Source organism: Lissotriton helveticus, chromosome 4_1 (genome assembly GCF_964261635.1).
Source record: "Lissotriton helveticus chromosome 4_1, aLisHel1.1, whole genome shotgun sequence".
NCBI lineage: Eukaryota > Metazoa > Chordata > Amphibia > Caudata > Salamandridae > Lissotriton > Lissotriton helveticus.
Genome location: NC_136063.1, coordinates 1,795,851,247 through 1,795,866,332, shown reverse-complemented (window position 1 = coordinate 1,795,866,332; position 15,086 = coordinate 1,795,851,247).

Below are 15,086 nucleotides of genomic sequence, written 5' to 3'. Positions count from 1 at the left end.
AGTTTAGCTGGGTCTCTTTTGAGTTAAAACACAGTTTTACAACCTGCCTGCAGGTCCTGATGCCCTTCTGATTCCAAATTTGACCGAAGTAAGGCGCGCCTTATGTCCCTCAAGATTGGGCAGATACAAATAATGTGTATTACATCCTCATTCCCTTTTCCACAAAGACGACAGGACTGTTCTTCTTGTCTCCTTTTCCAAGGTGCCAGGTGAGGGAGAATTGGTTAAATGCCAAAACGCAACTTTAAAAATGTTTCTTTTATCTTCTGTTTTACTCACTCTTTCAAGTAAGCCTATGGCATAAGAGCTTTATAGTCAATCAGCACTATCCATCCACGAGCACTCTTGGCCAGAGTTTCCTTGTCTTCTGTTATGGATCTCAATTGTGTTACTTTGTTCCCAACCTTTTTAAAGCTCTTATGATCTGTGGATGATTCCTAGAGGTTGGTAAGTTTGAGGCTTTCAAGTGATTCCAACATATACTCCCTTGCTGGTGATTTCTCCCGATGTGACAGCTCGGTCCAGAGGTGGAAATTCAGAGATCCTTGCTTTGCGGCTCTGATCTTATGCCAACTTTGTAGATAGGCACCCCTTCTTTCCACTGTTTGCTTCTGTAGACTAAATTTGAGGCATATTCGGGCAGGTGACACCGGTATGTGAGCAATGGTTGCAGTCGTGCTCTAATCACTTGTAATAGAGGGTCTAGTGTTCGGTCTGGCAGAACTTTCTTCAGGGGCTTCATTGCAAGATAGCTCGTAGTGCCCTTTCGATGTAGGGCCTCTAGTTGCAGTTTATACATGCCTCTGCTATCCAGTAATACCCCAAGGAACTTGTAGTTAGTTACCTGGTCCAGGCTCCACCATTCCAGGTACCACAAATTGTTTTGCTCTTATTGTAGTTCACTGTCATTCTTTCTATTTTGTTTAATTTAAGTCTTAGTTTATTTGCATTTGTATTGCGCATAAATTACCCGAAGGTCTCAGAGCGCTTGCAGAAGAAAAATCTCCCAGCTGGAGATCCACATAGCAGAAGGGCGTGCTAGAAAAGCCAGGTTTTTAGTTGTCTACGAAACCTAAGGTAGTCTGGCTCTGTCCTTATCTGGAGGGGAAGGGAGTTCCAGGTTTCCGGGGCTATCTTGCTGAATGCTCTGTCGCCATTTCTGGCCGTGTGTTCCCTCGGGATGGTGAGAAGAGATTTGCCAGATGATCTAAGCGTTCTTGCTGGTTTGTGGGCCTTTAGCTTGCGTTCTAGGTATGCTGGACCGTGTCCATTGATGGATTTATGGACCAGGTAGCATAGTTTGAACTTAATACGTTTTTGTATTGGAAGCCAGTGCAAGGACTTTAAACAAGGTAGTGATAGGGTGCAGGACGGCATGTCCAGCACCAGCCTTGCAGCAGTGTTCTGAAGGACCTGTAGGCGAGCCAGGAGAGTGATATTTATTTAGGACAGAAGTGCGTTTCCATAATCAATCCTGCTGATAATGAGTCCTTGTACTAGGGGCATGCGAACTGAGAGAGGTATCCATTTAAAGATTTTCCTCAGATTGAGAATAAGGCCAACGCCAGTTCACACTACTTTACTTATATGGTCAGACATGGATAACTTATTGTCGATCATTACCCCCAGGTTCCTGACAGAGGGTTTAGGCGATGGGCAAGGGCCAAGGGAGACTGGCCATCAATCATCTGACCATATTTTGTCGGCTTTTCCAAAACGCAGGACTTCCGTGTTACCCGCGTTCATCTTTAAAAAGTTCTGGGTCATCCAATCATGAATAGATTCCATACACTCTCTAAACCTCAATTTGATTTCGTCTGGGTCTTAATGCACTATGTTGCGAAAATGTATGAGTGGTGTCCAGAAGGTGTTGAAGGCCAATTGAGGTCTGGCTTACTAAAACTAAGTTGTTCGCAAATAGGAGATTGGACAGCAAGATTTTTCCCAATCATGGGGCATGTGTGTGGTGTTTACCACAATAAATAAACAGGAAACATTGAAAGGATTTGAGCAGTTGGGTTTAATCAACCTCAGCCACAAACTGCTACCGGTCAACTGACCAGACTTCAGCAAGAACATTCTAGAGTTAGACGTGTCACAACAGAATACATTCGGATACTGTATATGACATACCATTACATATCTTCCCTCTTAACAAAAACAAAAAGGAAACCAATAAAGAAAGCGAAAAATGTAAACCATATTGCCCACAGAAGAAATAAGATAAACCAAATTATAAATAATACAATTCATACATAATCCTTCATGTAGGCAGGAACCTTGCGTATCCTTTGACTCCTTACTCGAACACCAAGAGAAGGCCTAGAACAGTCTGTAGAAGCATCAAGAGAAGGCCTAGAACAGTCTGCAGAAATATTAACAGGATTAAAAAAACGATTATCAACATTGACATCATAACGTCCAGTAATTTTAGATTTCACAACTACTACTCGACTTTTATTCCAAATTCTGCCATCCTGAGTTTTTATAGCATTCTTAAAAACTTTTACTACAGGTCTAACATCAGTGTACTTTGACCAAGACTTGCGCCCAACAGGTGCCTTTATTTTAACTAAATCACCTATCTTAACCTCTTGGAACTGAACACATTTTTTATCATCAAAATACCTTTTCCTAGAAATGTGTTTTTTTAGCTCCCTTTCTCTTCATTTACCAATGCGGTTGTCAACCAACCCTTTATTCAATTTCATCCACCCAGGACACCACATAGTATTTGGAATTCTTCCTTTAAATAACTCAAATGGTGATCTCCCAGTAGTGGAGTGAGGAGAACACCGATAAGCAACTACCCTCTCTTTAAGAGCTACCTTTCAATCCAAACCATTGGCCCTCGCAAGCTGGATGCATTCTTTAAGAGTTTTATTAACTCTCTCAACAGCACCATTGGTTTCAGGATGATATAGTGAAGATCTCTTATGAACCACCCCACATTTATTTAAAAAACTGTCAAAAACACCAGAACAAAATTGAGGTCCATTGTCCGATAAGATACTATTGGGAAAACTTTCTCTCTTGAAACTTTCTTCTAAAAACTTGATAACAGAGTCTGAAGTTATGTCCCTGACTGCACACACTTCTATCCATATAGAATACAAATCTATGACAACTATCAAATATGGAGTATCTGACACACCGCTGAGAGGACCTAGAATATCAATAGCAATCTCATCCCAAGGATGATTGGGTAAACTTCTGCAGATCATGGGCATCTGTTTAGTCTTAGGAATCTTGTCACTAGCACAACATTCAACACACTCTCTAACCATTCTCTCTATTTCCAAGTCTACCCCAGGCCACCAGAATTGAGTACGCATCATCTCTTTGGTTTTAACAATACCCAAATGACCACTGTGTGCATGCATCAACAATCTTCTTCTAATCCCGGAAGGAGGCACAAGTTTCACACCACGTGTTAACATGCCATCAGAAATAGACAACTCCTCACATACAAGAGACCAAGGTTTTTCTAAACGTTTGTTTTCTCTCAACAAACACATCACCTTGACTAACTCCTCATCCTTCTCCAATTCCTTTTTCCACTCATTCTCCTCAACAGCACCTTCTGTCACTTCACATACATTGATAACCTCATCATCTTCAAACCCCTCTTCATCATATACAACATCTCTATTTATTAATCTAGACATACAATCAGCTGATTTATTGGTTACACCTGGAATATATTGTACATCAAAGTCAAACTCCTGCAAAGAGATGATCCATCTCCTAATCCTAGATGAAATGGCATCCAAACCTGTTTTACAAAAAACCTCCTTTAATGGCTTGTGATCAGACATGACTGTAAATTTAGTGCCCCAAATTAAATTTTTAAATTTCCTCAAAGCCCAAAAAATTGCTAATGATTCTTTCTCTATTACAGAGTAGTTTAATTCTGGTCCTCTAAGACATCTTGAAGCACAAGCAATCAGGGATTCCTTACCGAGTTTTCTTTGAACTAAAACAGCTCCAAGACCCTTTCCACTTGCATCAGTAAATATGTAGGTCGGTAAACCTGGAACAAAAGCCTGAAGACATGGAGCTTTCTTCAACTCTTCCTTAATATCAACAAACTCCCTCTTACACTCACTCGACCACTCAAACACCACACTCTTCGCAGTAAGTCTTCTCAAATTTTTAGTCTTATCAGCAAAGTGTATTATGAATTTTCCATAAAACTCAACCATTCCAAGGAATGAAAGTAATTCCTCTTTATTGACTGGCTCTGCCATATTGTCAATAGAATTGACCAACTCACCTTTAGGAAAAACACCTTCACTTCTAATACAATGTCCAAGATAGTTCACTTCATCCATACCAAATTTACACTTTTCTTTTTTGAGTGATAAACCTGCTTTGCACAACCGTTCTAACACAGCAGACACACGTTCATTATGCTCAAGTATATCACTACCATAAATCAACAAATCATCTTGGTAACACTTAACACCCCGAAGACCTTTGAGAATTCTAGCCATAATGCGTTGAAATACCGAGGCGGCAGAGATAAGCCCAAAAGGCATCCTTTTAAATTTAAATGTGCCCATGGGTGTAATAAATGCAGTTAACTCCTGAGAAGACCCATCTAACTCTACCTGGTGGTATGCGGAGGCTAAATCTAGAGTAGTAAAATACTTCGCTCCCTCCAATGTTCCCACCATTTTTTTATTTTTTTTAAGGATTTGTGTTTACCACAATAAATAAACAGGAAACATTGAAAGGATTTGAGCAGTTGGGTTTAATCAACCTCAGCCACAAACTGCTACCGGTCAACTGACCAGACTTCAGCAAGAACATTCTAGAGTTAGACGTGTCACAACAGAATACATTCGGATACTGTATATGACATACCATTACAATGTGATGTGGTGTTGTCCAAATCCCCTGAAAGGTCTGCTAACAAGAGGTTGAACAGCATGGTCAAGGTGGAGGCATCACCTGTTTACATCGTAGCACTCTAACAGTGAAAATTCTACAATCCAATCTCCTGCCATCTTGTGAGTACCTATGCATTGAAGTGACAGGTAACAACAATCTCTCATGCAAGTTGCACACGTTCTACCACCCACCTCGCGACAACCTTCCCTTCACAGAACAGATCATGGACATTATCTCAGCCAGCGCAGATTTCCATGGTACTCAGATCTTCCTGGGAGATTTCAATCTTCACTGGAACAATGTGAATGATGTGGTGGTCAATAGCCTTAAATCTAAGTATGGGCAAAATTTGCGAATTCGCGATACACAAATTTGCGCGAAAGCAAATATGCAATCCACAAAATACGCGAATTTGTGCGAATTTGCGGATTATTTTTTGGGCGTGTTTGCAGGGCTTTTTGCATGTTTGATGGCCGCTTGCAGCGCATTGACCGCGAAGTTACCCATGCGGTCGTTCATGGGCGCAGCCATCTTGTCTGCGTTGCCTTTACGGGCTCTATTTGCAAGCTCGCGTTGTGCGCGGGGCGTGAATACGTCTTTGCGTGCGTTTTTGCGTGCTCGCGGGGGAAATATCACGCGAACTTACCCACGCGGTCCTCAATGGCCGTGGCCATCTTGTTTTTCATTCATTGCTATGGTTCTGGGCATGCTTTTTCAATCCTCCCCTAATCTTTGCAATCCTTTGTTTCTTTGAACTTTTTAAAATCTTTTTTACTCATTATCTATCCCTCTCTTTTTCTACATCTATATTTTGTGTTTTTTTTCTACTTTTGGTTACTTTAAAGCTACTTTTTTAACTCTTTTGTTTTCTTAACTTTTTCCCTATTCTTTCCTATTTTTTTTTCAGCTGTCCAGGACCATGGCAAAGGGAGCCGGGAAGAGCAAGGGGAAGGGTCCCGCACCCCGTACCCGGCTCCCATGCAGGCGCTTAAGGGGGGAAGCAGTAATAGCCCGGGAGATTTTCAGCGTGGTGGAGGTGGTCGCACTGATTTTCTCCCTTCAGCGCCACCTCCACAAACCGTCGCGGCAGGTGGCAGGCTCGATGCCGGGTACGGGCTCCGGGAGCGTCACAGGCTATGGGGGAAGGTGTGCCGGGCCATGTATCGTGAGTTTGGGGTCTGGCGCACCTACAGCCAGGCGACGCACCGGTGGTCCGACGTCCTGGACCGGGAACACGACCTGCTCGACCTGCTAGGCGTCGAGATCCCTGGGCTTGGTGAGTAGTAGTAGCTATTTAATCACTACTCTGTTTTCTCCTGCTCTATGTTATCATATTGCAAATTGTGTTTTTTCTGAACAGCAAGAATGCTGCCGGTTACATTGCAGGTAAATTATGTTTCAAAAGCTTCTGTGATTGCAGGTGCTGGCCTGCTCACTGGCGGTGCTACTGTGCTTACTTGTTTTTAATTTTGTGTTCTTTTCGCCTGGGTGATGATTATGTATCAGTGTACTTTACAGAACTGCGTAATGCTAGACATTAGAGACTCAAGTCCAGTCCTTCCTTTGTACTCCTGCCACTAAGAAGAGATACTGGTGGTGATCATGACAGACTGTGTCTGTCACTTTGCGTGCTGCAGAGTGCTGCCTGCCAGTCCTAGTAGAACCTTTTCGTAGTTGGTTTAGTGAGTAACATAACTTTCCAAGTAGATGGTCTGCGAATCCAGCAATATCCTAGTAGACCACATCAGATAGGTCAATAAATTTCGTGCAATTGTTGTCTATTTCCCCGAAATAATTTGTTATTGTTTTTTTGAAGTGTTTGATGTGGTTGACAACAATCATCCATGTTTGTGTCTTTCTTTCATGTTGTACTTCAGCTTCCCCCAGGGGAAAGGGGACACAGGAGGAGGTAGCGGCGCCGGCGGAGCAGGGACATCAGCAGGAAGGCCAGGATCGGTCCGGCGAGGGCTCCTCTGCTGGCCCCAGTAAGTTTTCCTGTTAATATTAATAATTATTCTTCCCTATCTTTTACAGCACCTGTATTTTTTCCAAACGTTTCTCATTCTATTTTTTCCTAAATCGTCTTTGATCTTCTTGTAGACTGTTTCTAAATTCTTATCCTGCCTCTAGTATGACTCCCTGTGGTACTACTAGATTATTATTAGTCTGTCTGTGTAGCTAACTAAGCTTACACAGTTGACAAAAGGTTTTAAACAAAACTCCTATTCTATTCAGCAATAGCTCTATGCACTTAGTGCAGTCCTCTGGGTTGTCCTTAATGTCTATTGAAGTCTTTGAAATGTTTATGCTTTGACAATTCCCAACAATAAAATGTCAATGGCCACCAAGAATAAGATACTAGTTTACTTTTTGATTGGATAGGAGGACAATCGATACTACTACTGTTACAGGAACTATTCTGCACAAACAGAACTATGGACAAGAAATAGGCCATTGGTTGTAAATTATAATAGGCGCAGTTAGACTTTCCACATACCTCAGTCATAACAGAAGTTGAACCCCCAATCTCCTTACTGACTAGCTAGTGTGTCAGAGTCATTATTTAGCTCCCGAATGCAGCGATGATTGATCCCCAATGATTATACAACCCAGGACATAAGACTATGGAGTCAGAGTCCCGACCTCTCTGAGCCACGGACTCATGCTTGCAAATTGCAAATCCTTTCGCTCACTCACTCATGAACAAAAACCACGGAGCCTATGTAAGTTTTAAAGCTTTATTAAAAGTAAAAACATTTCTTAAAATCAACTTCATCATATTAGATAAAGGTGAATAATTCAAAACTGAAAAGTGCCTGATTTCACACATTAATTGTGTGGGAGCCCTCACCTGGTTGGAACTTCAAGTCTTCTTTGTGGGAATGAATCGTTGCTGACTCCAAGTGATGATGATCTGTTCTTGCTCTTATTCTTAGAAGGGAAGCTTCTGTCTGTTTTGAGAAAAATGGTGCATGTTAAAAAGCAAGCATTCATCAGTTGTGCCAAAAAGTGTAGCAAGACATGTTACGGCTAAGCATAAATAAAAAAAAACCTTCCCTGAAGAAAGGGAAATTTGTAGTTTAGAGACTAGAGAGGCACAAATTATTACATTTGTTTATGTAGTACTAGTAAACATTTTTCATTCCTAGACAAAATAGGGAGTGGTGTATATGGCATCTAAGAATATGAAATGTATTTTCTAGGCGGAACATCGGCACAGTCATCCACCATTGCCGTGGCCAGCGCGGAGGTGGGCAATCCTGGTGCGGAGGCGGGGGTTCAGCCATCAGGAACTGCTGTGGGGGATGCCACGGTAGTGGCGGGCAGTGGTAAGCTATTATATTCCTTACTTATTGAGATAGCAGACTACAGAGTGTGCTCTCTGCACGGGTGTATATGTTGTACAGTACAAGTACACTTTGCTGTTAAGAAGACTTACACATTTAGAAGTTAGTTTTTGTCAACCAGGTAGAAGACATTCACCCTTAACTTTGCATGAGCACTAGCATTAGCGGCGGGAGTTGACGAGTAACCTGTGGCCTCCTCTAAATTTGACTTCAACTCAGCTGTGAAAGTTTTATCGAGAAGCCAAGTCAGATCAGAGATGAACTTGATGGATGGGATGAACGGAAAGGGAAAGAAGGGTGTAAGGAAGGACGAGCGAGTTAAAAGTAATGACTGGCAAAGAATGATACGTGTTTTTGAATGCTGCCCGAGGTGGCTGGGAATATGATGCATGGCCGGTTGAAGGCTGAAGCAAGGATGGGTGGAAGGAGAAAGGGAAGAGGACTGCCTGGGTGGGTGAAACAGAAACTGTATGTGTGCGCAATATATCCTTTGGTTCAAATTCAAATGCAAGTGAAGCACGGATGCATGGCTGGCGGTTTCCAAAATAAAATAAAAAGGCTGTTTTTCCATGAGAAAAACTAAGGTTTGTCCAGTTGAGACATTAAGGAGAATGATTGACATTTACTTTGAATGGATGGATGCCTGGATCATGGTACTATCTTACTCATAGATAGCATAGGTGTATGTAGACAGAGTAGACGGTCACTGTATGAAGTAAGTGTTACTTTGAAGAGCATTTAAAACCGCACCGCACGTCCGTTCCAGTGTAGCAAAGGCGAGGAAAAGAAGTTGTAATTTTTCAGAATACTACCATGAATAGTAACAGTAGTTTGCAAGCACAGCATATATCCTGCCATTACGGGGGCCACTTACTACCTCTGTTAATAATTTTATTACAACTCTACATTCATGTGTGGCCTATCAGTGTCCCATATGTAAGCAAATATCCTGTGAAGGGATAGATAATCATATTATTTATCTTCTTCATTTTCCTTTTCTAGTAGTCAATGGCACTGCAGGGTTAAAGTTAAATTAATTAAGCAGTAGCCCTTATAACAGAGTATGGCCAGTGCCACCCGTAATAGAAAAGTAAGAACTTCCCCACCTGCATGTACTAGAGTGATACAGTAATTCAAGTCTGTGTCATCATGGCTTGCGTCTGTTTTTTCTCGGGTGCAAGGCATTAGGCCGGCTTCCAGAAGTTTACGTACCAATTTCGCTAAACAAGAGAGAAGAAGAAGAAGACTGGTGTACTGTCTGAGTCTAATGTAGTGAGTCCATGTAGTGGTAGTAGAATTGATTCCTGAAACTCCCACTAATGTTAGAGTAGAGGCCGACGAAGTGGGAGGTTAGATAGATACAGGTCACAAATGTTATGCACTGTGCTTGCAAGTTGCTAGTGCTACTGTGACACAACTTTCTGCTGAATTATTTTGTGTGAATCTTAAAGAGCTTTGGTTACAGTATGTTTTTCTTTCTTCATATAGATGCTCCTTCCAAACCAACATGGAAGGAGCTGGCTAGACGTGCCCGGCAGAGGAAGCTGGAGGCGATTTTCGCTGAATATCGGCGGCTGGTGGCCCAGTAGGAGGAGGACATGCAGTCTCAGTCCACAACATCCACCATGACAGCTGCATCCCCCTCCGCGCACCCTCGGTCAGCCAGTCAGCGCAAGCCTCCAGCGGTATGGAGCCGTGGTACCGCAGCCACCCGCCACCGCCAAGCAGCCAAAAAATCAGCTGCCACCCACAGCAGGTGCTAGGCATGCATCCACCACCTAACCCTAAGGGTGTCCAACCTTGAGAAGGAGATGGAGAGAGTTAAAACCCTGCTCAAGAACCTCCGCAGGGAGAAACTGGACCACCTGGCCAAAGGACACCGCCGGCGGCAGTAGAGGAGGAGAGACTGTCCCTTGCTCCTTTTTTAAAAACTTTTGGGGGGGTGGGAAATTGGAGTTGGGTTTTTTGGACTTTGGGGACTTTTTTATTTCACGGACATTCTTTGTGGTTAGGGGGGTGGGTCAGGTCTTGCAGGATAGTTTATTTTTGTTAGGGATAAGAATAGTTATTTACTTTCAACTTAAACATATCATACGCATTTTTACTGTTTTGCGGGGGGAGGCGGGGGGGTTAACTGTACGTTTGTTTTCCTGAAACTTAACTGGCTGCGAGATTCAAATTGTCTAAGTAATCGCCCAAATGTTTACAAAAGTAAGTGCCACTCACAGAGTTAGTGAATTCAATTGTCCTACTACTTTACTAGTACTACCGTCAGTCTCTCCTCTCTCCCCCTACTCCATTATTCTTCTTCCCCCAAACGCTTATCTTACCTGTGATTCATGCTTGAGAATAGGGCTAGGCACAGGGCTGGCTGCATGGCAATTGGCGATTAAGGTTGGCAATCCTGGGCGGATGAAATGGTATCGTTGTGGTGGTAGTAGTGGTGGTACACAGTGGCAGTAGCAGCATATGAAAAAAAAGAAAATGAAACCTTTAGTGGCCTGAGCGGAGCATTAGAACAGTGCGATAGATAGCACAGTACACAAGGACAGTGCCATAATTTAGCCTAACAAATGATAAAGTATTCAAAGTATAACTACTAGTTGCGTAGAGTTTGGCTTTGGCAACTACAAGAAATAGTACTGAAGGTGAAGGACACAGCAGCGTAATCATTCGCCACGTGTAGGAGGAGGATGTTCTTGATGATCAATCCAGTTGATGGCGTCCATGAAAATCAGATTTGATTTGCAAAGTGTCATGGGTCTGTGTCAAGCTGAGTAAGAATATATCCTCGGATTCCTTCACCAGCCTTGAAATCGATTTTCTGTTGCTTTGACCTTATCCTCCCCAGCAAGTGTGTGGAATTATTGTTGTCATTTAGTCACACCTCAATGAAAACCACACAGCCCGGGGGAAGAGGGTTAGGGTTTGAAAATTGGATGGGAATGGGGTTTTTTGGGAAAGTTTTGTGGAGAGAGGAAAAAAAACCACAGCATGGACAAACAACAAATGAAGATAAACAAATCTTTGGATGCGAAGATATCCATAAATCTTTTAAGGGACATAAAGGAAGTGCATGCACTACTGCATGCATGAAGTTGATTGCTAAATGGATGGTTAGGTTACTTAAACTAAGTAGTAGTTTCTACAACTTACTAACTATGAAAAAACAATGTACAATACAGGGCTGCAGCAATTACGCAATTTCACTTGCCTATCTGCCCTCAGAGAGAATAAACAACACTTCATAAATGAAATTAGTTTTAAAAATAGCAAACAAAAACCTATACAATGGCTGGAGGGATGAATTTGAAGCAGAGAGTACACAAATGCACAGAGTCACACTCATAGAAGTTCACAACAATAACATTATTTAAAAGATAAGGAGAAGTGAAGAGGATACGGTAACTGTATATTGTAATTGTCCTGTTGAATTTGGGAAGTTGCGTGCATCCAGCCATTCCTCTTATTCGGGGTACTCCTCCATTCGATCTGATGCCCCGTCGATCAATCTTGGTGACCAGACACACTGTCCACTGCTTGCCTGGCAGATGCGGTATTGCGGTACGCTAATGGTAAGCCTGAGTTAATCGTTTTTCCAATCGCACAGGATAAAAGCCGGCCTAAAATTGTTGATGGAAAAACAGGAAGTGATATTAAAACACCACAGAGGAAAAAATATAAGGTACGCTGTGTAGTGCAAAAATAACACTTTCAGTTTCAGAGGCGACAGTATTACATACAAGCATCATTTCGAAAGTGCGTACTCTGAGTCTCCTTTTCAAGGAAAGTAATTATTAGTAAGTATGGGTGAATTGTGCGGATCTGCAGTCCGCGAATTTGTGCGAAATCACAAAAAAAAACACGAATTCGCGGATTTTCTTGCAATCTCGCGGATTTGTTTGCGATTTGCATAACTATTACTGGAGTACTTTCAACTGGCTAATCCAGTAAGTCCTACCTCGTATAGTGCTTTTCCTACACTACAGCTGCGTAAAGTGCCAGAAGAGTTGTCTCCAGTGACATAGGCAATAACGCATTACCGGCAATGTTAGCCTATGGGCCGAAATGCACCTTAGAAACAGGGCCAAATCACTAAGCATGGGCGTAAAATCCGTTACGCTCGCGGATTTTTCGTATTTTCGGGGAATCCGCAATCCGCGAACTCTCGCGGATGCGGCGAGAATACGCAAATCCGCGCGAAGCGGATTTTTTGTTTGTGTTCGCACTGCTCGCGCTGCTCGCGGTCCGCGGCGCGGGCAGGAACAATCTCGCACTAGCGAAAGTACAAAAATTACTTAGTAAAGGAAGTGGCCCAGTCTCCAACTTCCTGTTCCTGTCCAGCAAGCTCCTCCCATAGGGGTGGGGTGAAGGAAGTGCCCCAGTCTCCAACTTCCTGTTCCTGTCCAGCAAGCTCCTCCATTTCCTGGCCACTTTTCGATCATTCTTGACTGGGAAGGATTACTTTTTGTGGTTGCTGCTGGATATTTGGATTTGAGGCCTTTTGGATTACTTTTGGATTCGAATTTTGATTTCACAAAGAAGTAAGTTGATGTTGTTTGTTTGTGGTGATTTTTGTGTGTGTTGTTTTTTTTCGACTTTTTTGGGGGGAAAATCTGCAAGTTCGCGAGCTGAGGATGTTTTTGCTTGTGTTCGCACTGCTCGTGTCCCGCGCAGCAACAATCTCGCACTCGCGAAATTGTAAAAATTACAATTCTGCTGCACATGAATTGAAAACCACCAGGCTTATTTATGGGTGCATGGATGATACAACTGTTTTGTTGAAATTATTTTTGTTAACATGATTCTGGCCAGGGCATGGATGACATTGGATTGTGCTGATTCTTGTGTGTTTTAGGACTTTTTGGGGTGGTGTTGGGGGCTTGCTATGGGGGTGGGGGCCATTTTATTGTCTGGTCCCGTGTGGGTGGGGGTCTAGGGGCCATTTGTAAGTTGTGTGCTTTGTGCCATAGGCCTGCACCCACTGTGCTCTGATGTCATCCATTATGCCCAGGGGGGCCCAGAATCGGTCTGTTCGCGGTTTTTGCGGGTTTTTGCCAAGTTCGCGCCGTGAAGCAACAATCTCGCACTCGCGAAATTGTAAAAACTGCAATTTTGCACCGGAAAACCACCAGCAGGCAGCATAAGCCTTCTGAAAATGGATGGATGGCATTGGATTGTGGTGATTTGATTTGTGTTGTGTGTTTTCACTTTTTGGAGTAGGGGTTGGGTGCTGGCTATGTTGGTGGTGGCCATTTTGAGGCATGGTCCTGGCCATGTGGATGGTGGGGTCAAGCGGCCATTTTGAAGGCAGGCAGTGAGCTTTGAGACATAGGCCTGCACCCATTGTGCCTTGCTTTCACCCATTGTGCCCAGGCGGAGTCAGGGGTACATGAAAGCACAACCCTCTGTGTGTGTGCTCTCTTGGATCAATGTTAAATTCCTGTTTCCCAAAAATTTAGCAAATCCTAATTTTGAAAATTCCATATTGTGTGGTGTGCACGTGTGTATTCATAAATGCCTACTTGCTAACTGTTTATTCAAGCGCTACATATGCAACATTTATATTTACTGATGTTCCTCTGTCTTCGTTTGCGTTTAGGTGCACAAAACTACGCATCATCGTTGAGCATCAGTGCCAGGAAGAAGTGCTGCTGTGGCCTGTTGTTCCGACATCTGAAGAAGATGGCTCCAAAAAGAGGTGCCCGTAGGTCCTCTTCCAAGAAAGATGTCTCTACTAAGGAGAAGAAGAAGCAAGTGGCACCACTTACCAAGGCGACTGGTTGCTCAACCAAGACATTTTTTGGGCAACAACAACAAAAAAAACAAAGGCCCACCATGAGTGCTGCACAGGTAGCCTGTTTAGTTGTTGAATCACCAACGACCAGTGATGTTGGATCATCGCAAGAAAGTAGCAGCACGCCATCAACACAGGTTTTAACTCATCTCACAAGTACTATTCAACAACCAAAGCCGCAACAACAACTGCATGGGCTACTAGTACAAGCAGAAGTACATGCGCAAGGAGCTGTCCAAGAAGGAGCTGTCCGAGAAGGAGCTGTCCGAGAAGGAGCTGTCCGAGAAGGAGCTGTCCGAGAAGGAGAAGGCCGAGAAGGAGAAGGCCGAGAAGGAGAAGGCCGAGAAGGAGAAGGCCGAGAAGGAGAGGTCCATGGAGACTTGCAAGTAGAGGTCAGTGAAGATGGCCATGGAGCGGTGCAAGTGCCCACAATGGTTGTTCTTCCAGAAGTAGGGGCACAGGAGGAAATTGACTTTGGAGCCGGGGTATCATGTCAGGAAGACGAAGCCACTCCTCCTGATGATTCATTTTCTCCCAGCTCCCCAGCAAGGAAAAGATCAAGGAGGGTGTGTAGAAGTTCCTCTTCAAGCCCCGCTCCATCAGATGATGATGTGGATCTAGATTGGCAACCATCTCTGACGTCTGAGAGGGAGGCACACCATGAGCTGCGAAAGGTATCACATGGTAAAAGGAAGGGCCCCGGAAAGCTCATACTTATGGATCCGAACGTCGGACTTGATGAAGTGGTGCATTCTGATGTTGTTGAAGAGGATGACAGCAATGACCTAGTCATCACACATGTCAGTCCAGCCACACCGGCCATGCAGCAGACAGACATTTACACCCTATCCCGACGTCATGCTGAGCGTGACCCTGGCGACGTGCCACTGGTAGCACCACCAACGCAGTCAAGTAGTACCACAAGTTCAACAAAACCTACAGCTCCCATATTTTCTCCCCAGAGGGGGACTCCATCCAGCTCGACTCCCTCAAGTAAGGTTGCTGCAATAATTGCACAACCCAGTAGATGTCTGCAAGGCTCATCC